Below are 12751 nucleotides of genomic sequence, written 5' to 3' on the forward strand. Positions count from 1 at the left end.
ATAAACTCTAATGCATGCCCTATGACCAATGTTCCGAAAAGTTACGAGTCTATGTTCATAGAGGATTTCATATGAAATAAAGGTAAGAGATATGCTATAGAAACGATAATGGTAATGTTGATCCTAAGTCTAGAGAGTATAAAGTCTATCATACGATATTTATACGAAGTTCATGCTACGAATATGATGTGATTTTTATAGATTGTCTTTAAATTCAAATGTATGCTTTAATGAAAGGTTACGATAAACTCATGAGATGTATGTAATGGTAATGATGATGTATGTGACATGGTCGAGCCACTACGTGGCCGAATACGGATATTGTCGAGCCACTACGTGGCTGAATACAGATATTGTCGAGCCACTACGTGGCCGAATACGGATAATGTCGAGCCACTACATGGCCGAATACGGATAATGTTTTATGGGTATGAGCAGATACGGTACTACGACGATGAATTATGTGACACAATGATGTATACGCCATGATGACTCATGTACTACAATTATGTATATATGACATATGTATGAAATGTATTCGTCCTTAAAGATCACACAGGTTTTTCCTTCACCTTATGACTTATGATTTCTCTATCACGTTTATTTCTTTCATGCCTTACATACTCAGTACAATATTCGTACTGACGTCCGTTTTCTTTGGACGCTGTGTTCATGCCCACAGGTAGACAGGGAGACGGCGCAGACCTATAGGAGCTATCAGCAGATTTACAGGAGCGCTCCATTATTCCGGAGGTGCTAATTGGGTTTATCCTTTTGTGTGTGTGTGTGTGTGTGTATATATATATATGTATTTTGGGCACGACGGGGTCTTGTCCCGCCCATATGTCTAGTACTCTAGTAGAGGCTCGTAGATACGTAGGTGTGGGTAGTATGGTCTCACGATGCTACTATGGTGTATGTATTATTATTTTGATAGCCGAAGTGCTTATGTATATATAAAGTAATTATGTTTCCAACGAAAAATGATCTATGTGTTGAGTATGAATTTGATGAACGAACGCTTAAAGAGTATGATAAGTAGTAGAATAAGCGGTGCTCGGTGATTAGCCCCGAGTACCTGTCACGGCCCCTAGTCGGGTCGTGACAAATATCCTCACATAAGATTAGTTTGAATTGCTTAGATAGACATAGTAAAGAAGGAAAATACAAAAATTATAAAGAATAATAAAGAGGGAAAATACAAAAATTATGAAGAATTTTAACATAATAGTAATGAAAGATCGATTGTGTAGAACCAATGTCGATGTTATCAAAAATACAAAAGAGGATGCTCAAAATTTTCTAACAATATTTTTGGTCCAAAAGTTACCCTAAAAGACCGAAAAATCCTTATTTATACTAATATCAAAAGTGGACAAAATTACTCCGTTTGGGTCCTGTGTAGCCCAGCTACATGGACCATGCAAACCTTTGGGGCCGCTTCTGGTAGCAGCCTTAACTTCTCATATTTGGTCTTGGCTATGTGGGCTCACGCAAACACTGACTTTTACTCTTTCAGCTTTTTTCTTTAGTTCAGCCTTCATGTCCAATTTAATGCAAGTGTTTGAATGCTATTCCATCCTTTAAATTCACCCAAGGCTCTAATACCTTAAATTTCATTCAAACCATCATTAGTATAATTAATCACAACAAATGGGACACGAATCTGTCGTTAAATGTAGAAGAAGTTGGCAAAAATGTCAACTTATCAACTTCTAGCGCGTTCGAAAGTTAGCATTGAATTGTTGTTTCAGGTCGAGTAGTGAGTCAGTAGTATAGTCCAATGACAGCTTGCAGTTTTCTCTACCTTTCATTATTTTTTTGTTCAAACATTGTCATTGTATTTAGTCACTCTGAGAAGCTCATGACTTGTACTATTCGACCTGTGTATGTCGTTCTTTGCATTGTAATCAAATATTCAAAGTTGGATTATTATATTCATGTCTTTTTTTGATAAATAAATGATTTTATTAGTACCAAAGTGATAATTACGTAACCAAACATGGCAAATCACATGTTTCTCAAAAAATAAAAAACAGACCCATAAAAAGAAGTCTAACTATAACAACTATTACAAAGCTAAATTGGAACAACAAAATATAACAGCAAAACTAACACATCAAAGTATCTAGTAACAGCTAAAAGAAAACTATTTGGGCTGGTTCATAAGGATTAACAATGACAGTATAACATCTAAAAACTCAAGGCATGCAATTGAGTTTGGGAAATAGTGATTGACATTCCTCCAGGTCTTTGCCCCTGATGTGGATGTGAATTGCAACCTCCTTGCAAAGTTTGTCAGCATTGTAGGCCTCTTCAGAATCTAATCATGTTTTTTTCTCTCTAGATAACAACTATAACCATAACATTAACACAGCAACCAATGGCCCCCCTTTCAGTCTTCTTTTTTGCCCAGCTAGTGACCCACTGTATCTCCTCTTGCCAGCTTCAAGTTGCTCATTGAAAACCCAGTCAAGTAAGTAATATCTGCAACAAGACTTCGATGATGGAGCACTAAAAAGAAGAGATGGTTCAAAGTTCATCGGTTGTAACACATATTATACAAGAAGGAGGCACTTGAATGTCAGATTAGTTTATCCACAGTAGCCAGTCTTCTCATCATTGCCAATTAAAATATGAACTCGTGCCTTTAATTTAAACTTGATATCTTTTTGAGTTTAATTAAGAATCTTATGTTCATGGTTCATTTGTGTCACAACCTAATTCCACTAAGTCGTGCGGGCACCTACTTTTTTCACCTCAGTAGGCGAACCCTTATGTTACACCCCTCGAGTTCATAGTAGTAGAACCCATGGTTTCCTAGTCGGGTATGCCCTTGGAATAGAGACCCGAGCCCGAGTTTGGAGGTAGAAAGTGCCTTACCCCATGTACGAGGGTACCAGCAGATATTCCTGGCAAATTATAGAGTTAGAAGTTGAACGAATCGAGTTGACGCGATCTGAACTGAATCAGAAAATCTGCAGAACACCAGTCATCGTCGACGGACCATCGATGTGAGGCGTCGATAGGGTCCCGCAGCCTCGCATCTGCAGGAGCAGGTCGACGGAGCAAGTCGACGGGCCGTCGACCCGCTCGTCGAACCGGACCGCTGTAGCCTTTTTGGCTTTCAAGTATAAATAGGTGGTTCACAACCTTATTTCCTATTTTCCTCCATTCCAAATCAGAAAAACCCTAATATATTCTCTCCCAATATTTTCCATCATATTATTGAAGATTTGACAAGACGCAGATCCCGTAAACCCGAGCTTGTGAAGGAGAAGGTTGCTTCTAGGGTTTCTTCAAGGTTGTGAAGCTTAGGGAATTAAAGTGGAAGTGATTCTTGGGATTTTGACCCCTCAAGGTATGTAAATAATTTATACCCTTGTATTTGAGTTTATTATCAAGATTCATAGTGAACTAAGTAAAGAGAAGGTATTTGTGGGAGTGGTAAGTTGATGAAGGACAAGATGGTGACTTGGGGTTATTTTAAGAGATGATTGGGAATGGATTTAAGTATATTTTTGATATATATATATATATATATATATGTGTGTGTGTGTGTGTGTGTTGTCATCATGTTGTGGGTATTGTGGTTAATCGAATGAGAAGTTGAAGAGTTGTTAAGCTTATAACTTATAAGGAAAATGTTGCCCATAAATTGTCAAGCTCTATTCGTGTTTAAAATAATTAGTAAGCGAGGTAAATAGCCTAATTAAGCCCTATGTTATCTTAATTGTAGACTTTCAAGTTCGAGAGGTAGAAGTTGGATGATTGCGTATACTTCAAGGTATGTTAAGGCCATTCTTTCCTTCTTTTGGCCTGATCCTATGATATGATTTTATGATATGATCCAACAAGCGAGTAAGCGAGCTTCCATTTTACTCTACTCTTAGAAGCATTAGAAGCACTTCAGTCTGTGATGTTCGTGTACCTCGTTTATGAGTGATCCTTCTGTTCATAGGTCTAGTCTTATGTAGCCAGCTCTGTGCATACAGTTTATTCATGCATTACATTCATTATATATATTGTACATTGACCCGGGACCAGAAGTCGTTATATACGCGAATATTAGATATATGTAAAGTATGAGAAGAGATATAGGCGTTATACACGCATTACCACTATGATGATGATATTGATTATGGCCGCAGAGGAGCCGATATGATATGATGAGATGCCATAGAGGATTTACAGGCATTATATACGCACATGCATCAGACGTTATATACGCACATCTATCAGGCGTTATATATGCACACATATATAGATGCATGACCATCATCGATAGGCATGAGCATGCATATTATGTGCCCACAGAGGCATTGTCAGTTATACAGATTTATGCAGACTTAGGCAGATACTAGTTCATACAAGTACATGCAGTCAGTCTTTTCAGTGTATGAGTTCAGATCTTATCCATGATTCTTATGTATCTATGTTGTTCGTATGCCTTACATACTCGGTACATTATCCGTACTGACTCCCCGTTGCTTGGGGGGCAGCGTTAATGCTCGCAGCTTCAGGGAGACAGACAGGTGGTCTAGCGCAGTAGGACCTCTAGATCTAGCAGTGGTCAGTACGCTTCATTTGATCCGGAGCTCCAATCAGTTTGGGTATGCCACCCTTTTGAGATGTGTATACATATGGGTATGATGGGGCCCTGTCCCATCCGTTCTACAGCTTTTATTCCAGTAGAGGTCTGTAGACAGTTGTATGTAGTAGTCAGATAATTTAGCCTTGTCGGCTTCTATTCTTTTGTGTACAGTATATGTAGCAGCCTAGCTGGCTTGCACTGTTCTTTCGCATGTTGTGTATATATATGCAGATTGTACAGAGTTCCGATATTTCCCTCTTATGAGATCAGTTTATGCCATTTATGGTTCTTTGATGTTCAGTATGTTTCAGATACGAGTTTAAGGGTGTTTGGTCGCTAGAGGTCAGACACTCATCACGACTCATCGATTTGGGTCATGACAGAAGTGGTATCAGAGCAGTTTCGTCCCAGTTGTTTACAGACTGTGTCTAGTAGAGTCTTGTTTATGGGCGTGTTGTGCACCACACTTATAAACAGGAGGCTACAGGACATTTAGGATGATGTCATTCTTTCTTTCTTAGATTGTGCGATAGAGCCCTGTGTTAAGCGTTCGCTTTCTAATAAATTATTCTGATTTCAGCGATGCCCTGTAAGAAAGCTACAACTGCCCAGAAGGGCAAGAGAGTGGTCAGCGATGCCACTACCTTACTCGGTAGGCCACGAGGGCCCAGGATGAGATTCAAAGTGAGAGGCCGTCTAAGACGTCGTATATCCCGCCTCTAGCACCAGCCCCAGTTCCTCAGCCGGATGCAGAGGGCCAGGATGTACGGGATGCTGTACGATTGTTGACCAGATTAGTAGCCGCCCAGGCACAGCGGCAGGGAGTTGGTGTTGACCCGGTAGACAGGGCTAGTAGTTCGAGGGTGTCACGACCCGACTAGGGGGCCGCGACGAGCACCCGGTGCTAGCCCACTCGGGCACCCTCTTAGCTTACTCTTATACTTACATCTAGGTGAGCCACATAATAGAACATGCATTGCCATTCATTCGTAGAACTAGTCCCATTGGACGACATTACCATTATCATAATTGGCATTTATGCAACATCAATGTACATGAGTCGACAAGGCTAACAAAATGATATACAAAATATAGGCCAACAAGGCCGGACATATCTATCCATATACACGTGACTACGAGCCTCTAAGAAGTGTATGACATAACCCATGAGCGAGACAGGACCCCGCTATGCCCATAAATATGTACACAAAAGAATGAGTACCCAAAAGCTATGGCTCCGAAGGAAGTGGAGCTCTGCTATGTAATCTCTGAATAAGTAGCTATGGATCAAGTCTGTCTCCCTGTGCACCTGCGGGCATGACGCAGCGTCCACAAACAAAAGGACGTCAGTACGAAGAATGTACTGAGAATGTAAAGCATGATCAACATCGATATATATAAGCATAAGGAACAACATATGAAATATCATAGGAGGGGAGACAATAATATCATCGTCATGGCACTTACCTGCCTTTCATGGGGACTTTCCATTTTTCATACGTATTTGTACACCTACTTCATCATCCGTATTTCATAATAGTACTCGTACCATACTGGAGCTCATATTCGTATACATGTCCTTATTCGTGTTCGTGTACATAGCCTTATCACATTCATATTCATTTTATATACATAGTCATTTCATATACATAGCATTTACATAGCATACCCGACCTCATAGGATCGGTGTTTCACACATACTTGGCCAACCAAGGCTCAAGGTTACTCATACCTGGCCCTACCAAGGCTTCAGGGTTATCCGTACCATCTGCAGAGGTGTGCACGCGTTTCGTAATCGTATACATACTTTATACATATTCATATACATATATTCTACCCGGCGTATAAGCTTGGGGTTTCATTATAGCCCTTCATAGGCACATATAAGTATAATAGCCCGTAGGCACCTTTAGCATCATTATTATATCATCATCATTACTATCATCATCATTATCGCTACGTCTATATCATAGGCTTACTCGTCATACGAGGTGCGTAGTACAATCATAGCACATATCAAGGATCGTGAGCTTATGAGCTCGGAATGTCAACCATTTGAATACAACATACTCATATAGAGGATTTAAGAGTTTAGCCAAGGAACCATGCCTTATGAAAGAAGGGTTAGCCTTACATACCTTTCTGTCGCACTATTCTACACTCGCGCGTTCCCTTCCAATGCTAGCGTTTATACCTTCATTAATATCATAACAATGGCCATTAGTCATTCACATTATCCACATTATCTAGATTCCTCAATTTGCCTCTAATTCACCCACATTCATGGTCATAAAACCCAACTTCGTCCATTCGTCTAAAGTGTCTAGTTCATGATCTTAATACCATTTATAACACATTCATATCACAACACAATAACATTCATAATTCAATTCAAACTATTTCTCAAAATGTCACTATTCATCCTTCATGACCTAGTTGACCATATTTTCTACAATCCATGCATTTCAACTCTCCATTATCTTAAACATCATATAAATATCATGAATCTTACCTTAGATGTTGTAGGAACAAGCCTTAGTTGATAATACTCCACTTTGAGCAAAACCCTAGTTTTTCTCCATTTGGATTTCTTGACTTAGATGATCTTTGGTGGTTTTCTTACTCTTGATTCACTTGTTTTAATGTTGTTGATCCTCAAATATCCTTGAAAACTTGTATCATAAGTGTAGAGAGATGTTTTAGAGAGAGGAAGGAGATGTGGAAATGATTTTGTGAACTTGGTCCCTTATTTAATGACATACAACTGATCTGTCGGGACCCATTATACGGACCATTATACGGTCCGTATAATCGTCCGTGAAATGGGGCTGCCTTTCACCCTTTCATTGTGACCATTTTACGGTCCCGTTATACGGTCCGTATAACTGACCGTATAATACCACCAGCGAGCAACCTTCTCTGTGACGGTTTTACGATCCATTATACGGTCCGTATAACATTATACGGTCCGTATAATGAGTCGTATAACCCATCAGTCCACTGAACTTATTCTAGTCACTTTGTTAGATCTCCGATCCTTATGGAACCTTCTTAACACTTGTTCAACACTCCACTATCGATCTAAGGGACATTATAACTCTTCTCCAAGGCATCATTAAGTCTTTGCTAACTCGTTGCTCGTAATTCCTTCTCGATACTCATCAAATGCTTTCGCTTGCTCTTGGCAATCCTCTTCCCTCATCTCTAACATCTTTAAAATCTCAACTAGGGTTATCAAATGTCGTTCCTCACTAGTTCGTTCACTTGCGTACCAACGAAAAAATTTTCGAGGTGTAACAGATGGTTAAGACCTTCCTTGGGTTAGGTCCTCCCGAGTTTTCTGTGGTAAAGCAAAATATGGACCCTCAGGATTTCATTGATGGTATGCAGAGGACCTTGAGGGTTATGCACGCAGATGAGGTTGAGTCGGTGGAGTTGGCTTCATATAGACTCAGGGATATTTCAATATAGTGGTATCAGGCATGGGAGTTATCCAGGGGAGAAAATGCCCCTCCAGCTGTGTGCCGAGAGTTCTCAGATGCTTTTCTTCGCTATTATCTACCTCCAGAGGTCTGATGGGCTCGAGCAGACAGGTTCCTATGTATTGAGCAGGGCAATATGAATGTGCAAGAGTATTGTGTATACTTTGATTGCTTGGCTAGATATGCCCCAACCATGGTGGCTGAGATGGAGGATAGAGTTCATCTCTTTGTGGCGAGTCTAGGGCCACACTTGATAGATGAGTGTACGACTGCTTTATTATAGCCAGGCATGGATATCTCCCGTATACAGGCGTATGCATAAAATTTGGAGGATCGTAAACGCCAGCAGAGAATAGAGCGCGAGCGTGACCGGAGCCGTAGTAAGAGGGCTAGATCTTTTGATATGGTTGGTGGGTTCAAAGGAGGACAGAGGCAGCAGCATTCCAGATATTCTTATCAACCGGCAGGGAGTGCACCTCCGCGATTTCCAGGTCCGAGGTTTGACCAGTCTTCTTATTCCGGAGCGGGCCAGAGTTCTAGAGCGTCAGGCTCTCAGTACCGACCAGAGTCAGGATAGATGAGGCCTCTTTTGCCGCGATGTACCAAGTGTGGAAAGTTACATGCAGGTCCGTGTCGACTGGACTCGAATGGTTGCTCTACTTGTGGGCAGTCAAGCCACAAGATGAGGGAGTGCCCGATGGGAGTTGGTACAGGTATGGTTCAGCCTACAGGGTCTGTGGCTGGCTCCTCTTATGCAGTGCGCCCTTCAGGGCAAGTTTTTCAGTCGCCAGCAGGGCGAGGTTGGGGGAGGAATAGAGCATCCATCTCGAGCGGTCCTCAGCATCGCGTGTATGCATTGGCTAGTAGACAGGACCGCGAGACGTCTCCTGATATTGTTACAGGTATATTATCAGTTTCTTACATGATATTTATGCACTGATTGATCCAGGTTCCACTTTATCATATGTTACGCCCTTTGTTGCCTGAAAGTTTGGGACAGAGCTCGAGTTGATAAAACCTTTTAAGGTGTCTATGCCAGTTGGTGATCCGGTTATAGCTAGGCAAGTATACAGAGACTGTGTTGAGATAGTTTGTGACTGTCATACTGTAGCAGATCTGATTGAGTTAGATATGATTGATTTTGATGTTATTATGGGCATGGACTGGTTGGCTTCTTGTTATGCTAATGTTGATTATAGAGCAAAGATGGTTCGATTCCATTTTCCAGGCGAGCCAGTCCTAAAGTGGAAGGGCAATGCTGCTTCGCCTAGGGGTAGTTTTATTTCCTACCTTAAGGTAGAAAGGATGATCAGAAAAAAGTATATTTTTCACCTAGTTCAAGTTCAAGATGTGCAACAAAAGTCGCCTACTCTTCAGTCTGTTCCTGTGGTTAATGAGTTCCCAGAAGTATTTCCAAATGAGCTTCCAAACATTCCCCCAGAGAGAGAGATTGATTTTACTATAGACTTATTGTCAAACACTCAACCAATATATATCCCTCCTTATAGTATGGCACCTGCGGAGTTGAAAGAATTGAAGGAACAATTAAAAGATTTGCTCGAGAAGGGCTTTATCAGGCCTAGTACATCACCGTGGGGAGCGCCGGTATTATTTGTAAGAAAGAAGGATGGCTCTTTGTGAATGTGTATTGATTATAAGCAATTGAATAGAATGACTGTAAAGAATAAGTATCCGCTCCCGAGGATCGATGATTTATTCGATCAGTTGCAAGGCGCTAAATATTTCTCGAAGATAGACTTGAGATCAGGATATCACCAGGTCAGGGTCAAGGAAGAGGACATTCCGAAGATGGTATTCCGGACTAGATATGGCCACTATGAGTTTCGTGTTATGTCGTTCGGGCTAACTAATTCCCCAACTGTATTCATGGATTTGATGAATCGTGTATTCAGGCCCTTTCTAGATTTGTTCGTGATTGTGTTCATAGATGATATTCTGGTTTATTTCCTATCAGAGGCTGATCATGCAGAATATCTGCGGACAGTGCTTGGAATTCTTCGAGGTAAAGAGTGGTATGCCAAGTTTTCTAAGTGTGAGTTTTGGTTAAACTCTGTGGCTTTTCTGGGTCACATTATTTCGGAGGAAGGAGTTAGAGTGGATGCCCAGAAGATTGAGGCTGTGAAGAATTGGCCAAGGCCCACGGCACCAATAGAGATACGTAGTTTCTTGGGTTTGGCAGGTTATTATAGAAGGTTTGTAGACGGATTTTCTTCTCTTTCAGCCCCATTGACTAAATTGACTCAGAAACCAGCTAAGTTCCAATGGACAGATGCTTGTGAGTAGAGTTTTCAGATGTTAAAGGATAAGTTAACTTCAGCACCAGTTTTGACTCTTCCAGAAGGAGACAGATGGCTATGTGGTATATTGTGATGCTTCAGGTGTTAGATTGGGTTGTGTATTGATGCAGCATGGTAAAGTTGTTGCTTATGCTTCTAGACAGTTGAAGAAGCGCGAGAAGAACTATCCAACCCATGATCTTGAGCTAGCGGCAATGATTCATGCCTTGAAGATATGGAGGCACTACTTATACGGTGTTCATGCTGATATCTATACTGATCATACTCCAGTACATCTTTAAGCAGAAGGACTTGAACTTGCGTCAGAGGCGATGGTTACAGTGGTTAAAAGACTATGATGTGGATATTCTGTACCACCCCGGGAAGGCCAACGTAGTAGCCAATGGCCTCAGTCGTAAATCTATGGGAAGCTTGTCACACGTGTCGCCAAAGAGAAGAGAAATGGTCCGTGAGGTTCATCGATTGGCTAGCCTCGGAGTTCGATTGATAGATTAAGGTGATGCAGGAGTTACGGTTTAAGACACAGCGGTATCATCCTTGGTAGTAAAGATAAAGGAGCACCTGTACGAGGATGAATTTATAAGGGAAGCCCAACTCTGCAAGCATCTTTGTCAAAAAACTCCATTCAATAGAATCATAAGCCTTCCTGAGATCCACTTTCATAACACACCTTGCTGATAATCCCTTTCTAGTATATTATTTGAGCAACTCATGGCTAAAAAAGATGTTGTCAATGACACTCTTACCTTTAATAAAAGCTAACTGTGGAAAACTGACTTTATGACAAATAACACTTCTAATCATGTATGTTAAGATCTTTGTGATGATCTCATAAATAGTAGTACAACATGTTATAGGCCTATAGTCCTTGACTTGGGTAGGGGTTGGGGAACTAGGGTGATAGCAGTGCAGCTGAAAGCCTTTATTAACATGCCAGACTCAAAAAACTCTTTCACTGCAACTATGATATCATCTTGAAGTACACCCTAGTTCTGAGAAAAAAAATTCAATTAGAAAACCATCAATACCTGGTGCTTTTTCATGTGGCATCCCTTTGATTCCTTATAGTATCTCTTGCTCAGATATATAAGTGATCAGCTCACACTTCTGTTGATATGTTAGACAAGGTCCACTTCTAATAACATAAATATCTGGGCATGGACAAGATTCAGCAACAGTTCCCATTAATCCATAGAAGAAAGAAATAAACTCTGCCTCCACTAGTTTTGGATCCTGTGGCTTTATTCCATGTGCATCATACATAGTAGTTATAACATTCCCACTTGCCCTTATCTTTGTTTGACCATGGAAATAACTTGTGTTAGCATCCCGATTAATAATCCAACATACTCTAGATTTTTGCCTACACACTTGCTCCTCAACATTACTCTATTTACTTATATCAGCTAAGAAGTTCTTCTCATGTTCTAGTAGCATTGGGCACAAGGGTTGATTTGCTATTTGAGCTTGCACAATCTCTAGTCCCTGCCTAGCTAGATCAGTTTTTGGCTATAAGAAGACAATTAAACATTAAGCCCCTTTAAACCTTCCTTCAAAGCCTTAAGTTTTTGCCACAATTGATACACCTTGGTTCCAGAGCATCCCTTGTGCCATAATACCACCAAAGTCTGGGTGGTTCATAATAGTCTTGTACAACTTGAATGGTTTGGTATTTGTACTCAGTTGTGGACAAGCTTGGATCAAAATGGGTGAATGATCAGACACTTTAGGGTAGAGATAGTCAGCCTCCACATTCCTATATGTCACTATCCACTTAAAGTTACCAAAAGCCTAATCAATATTGGAGTACACTCTACTAGTAGGATCTTGCTTATTGCAAAAGGTATATTGCCACCCTTTTGCCCTTAGAGAAGTATGTTGTAGTGAATCAAAACAAGATTGAAAAGCCTGAGTTTCAACTGGGAGAACAAGTGACCCAATTCTATCATCAATGATTAACACATTGTTGAAGTCACCACATAGCAACCCTTCTCCTTGGACTGAAGTACCCAAATGGAGAAGCTCTTGCCATAGAATATCTCTATGTGGACCTTTATTTCCCATAGACCATTGTAATATAAGCGGAGAAAGTGCTCTCAAGATTCTCTACTCTACAGTGGATAAATTGTTCATGAACCACTATTTATGGACTTGTATATTCCTCTTCCACATCGTCCATATCCTACCATTGTAAGCCATAAGATAATCGCAACAAGAGGACTAATTAGGTGCAAATTTCCTCAGAATAGCTTGGGACTTTTGTTCCTTAACTCTTGTTTCTATACAACCAAAGGAACCCACCTTATACTTCTGTAGAAAAAGTTTCAACTCCTTCTATTTCAAGGGCTAGTTTAGCA

This window comes from Lycium barbarum, chromosome 2, assembly GCF_019175385.1.
Source record: "Lycium barbarum isolate Lr01 chromosome 2, ASM1917538v2, whole genome shotgun sequence".
Taxonomy (NCBI): Eukaryota; Viridiplantae; Streptophyta; class Magnoliopsida; order Solanales; family Solanaceae; genus Lycium; species Lycium barbarum.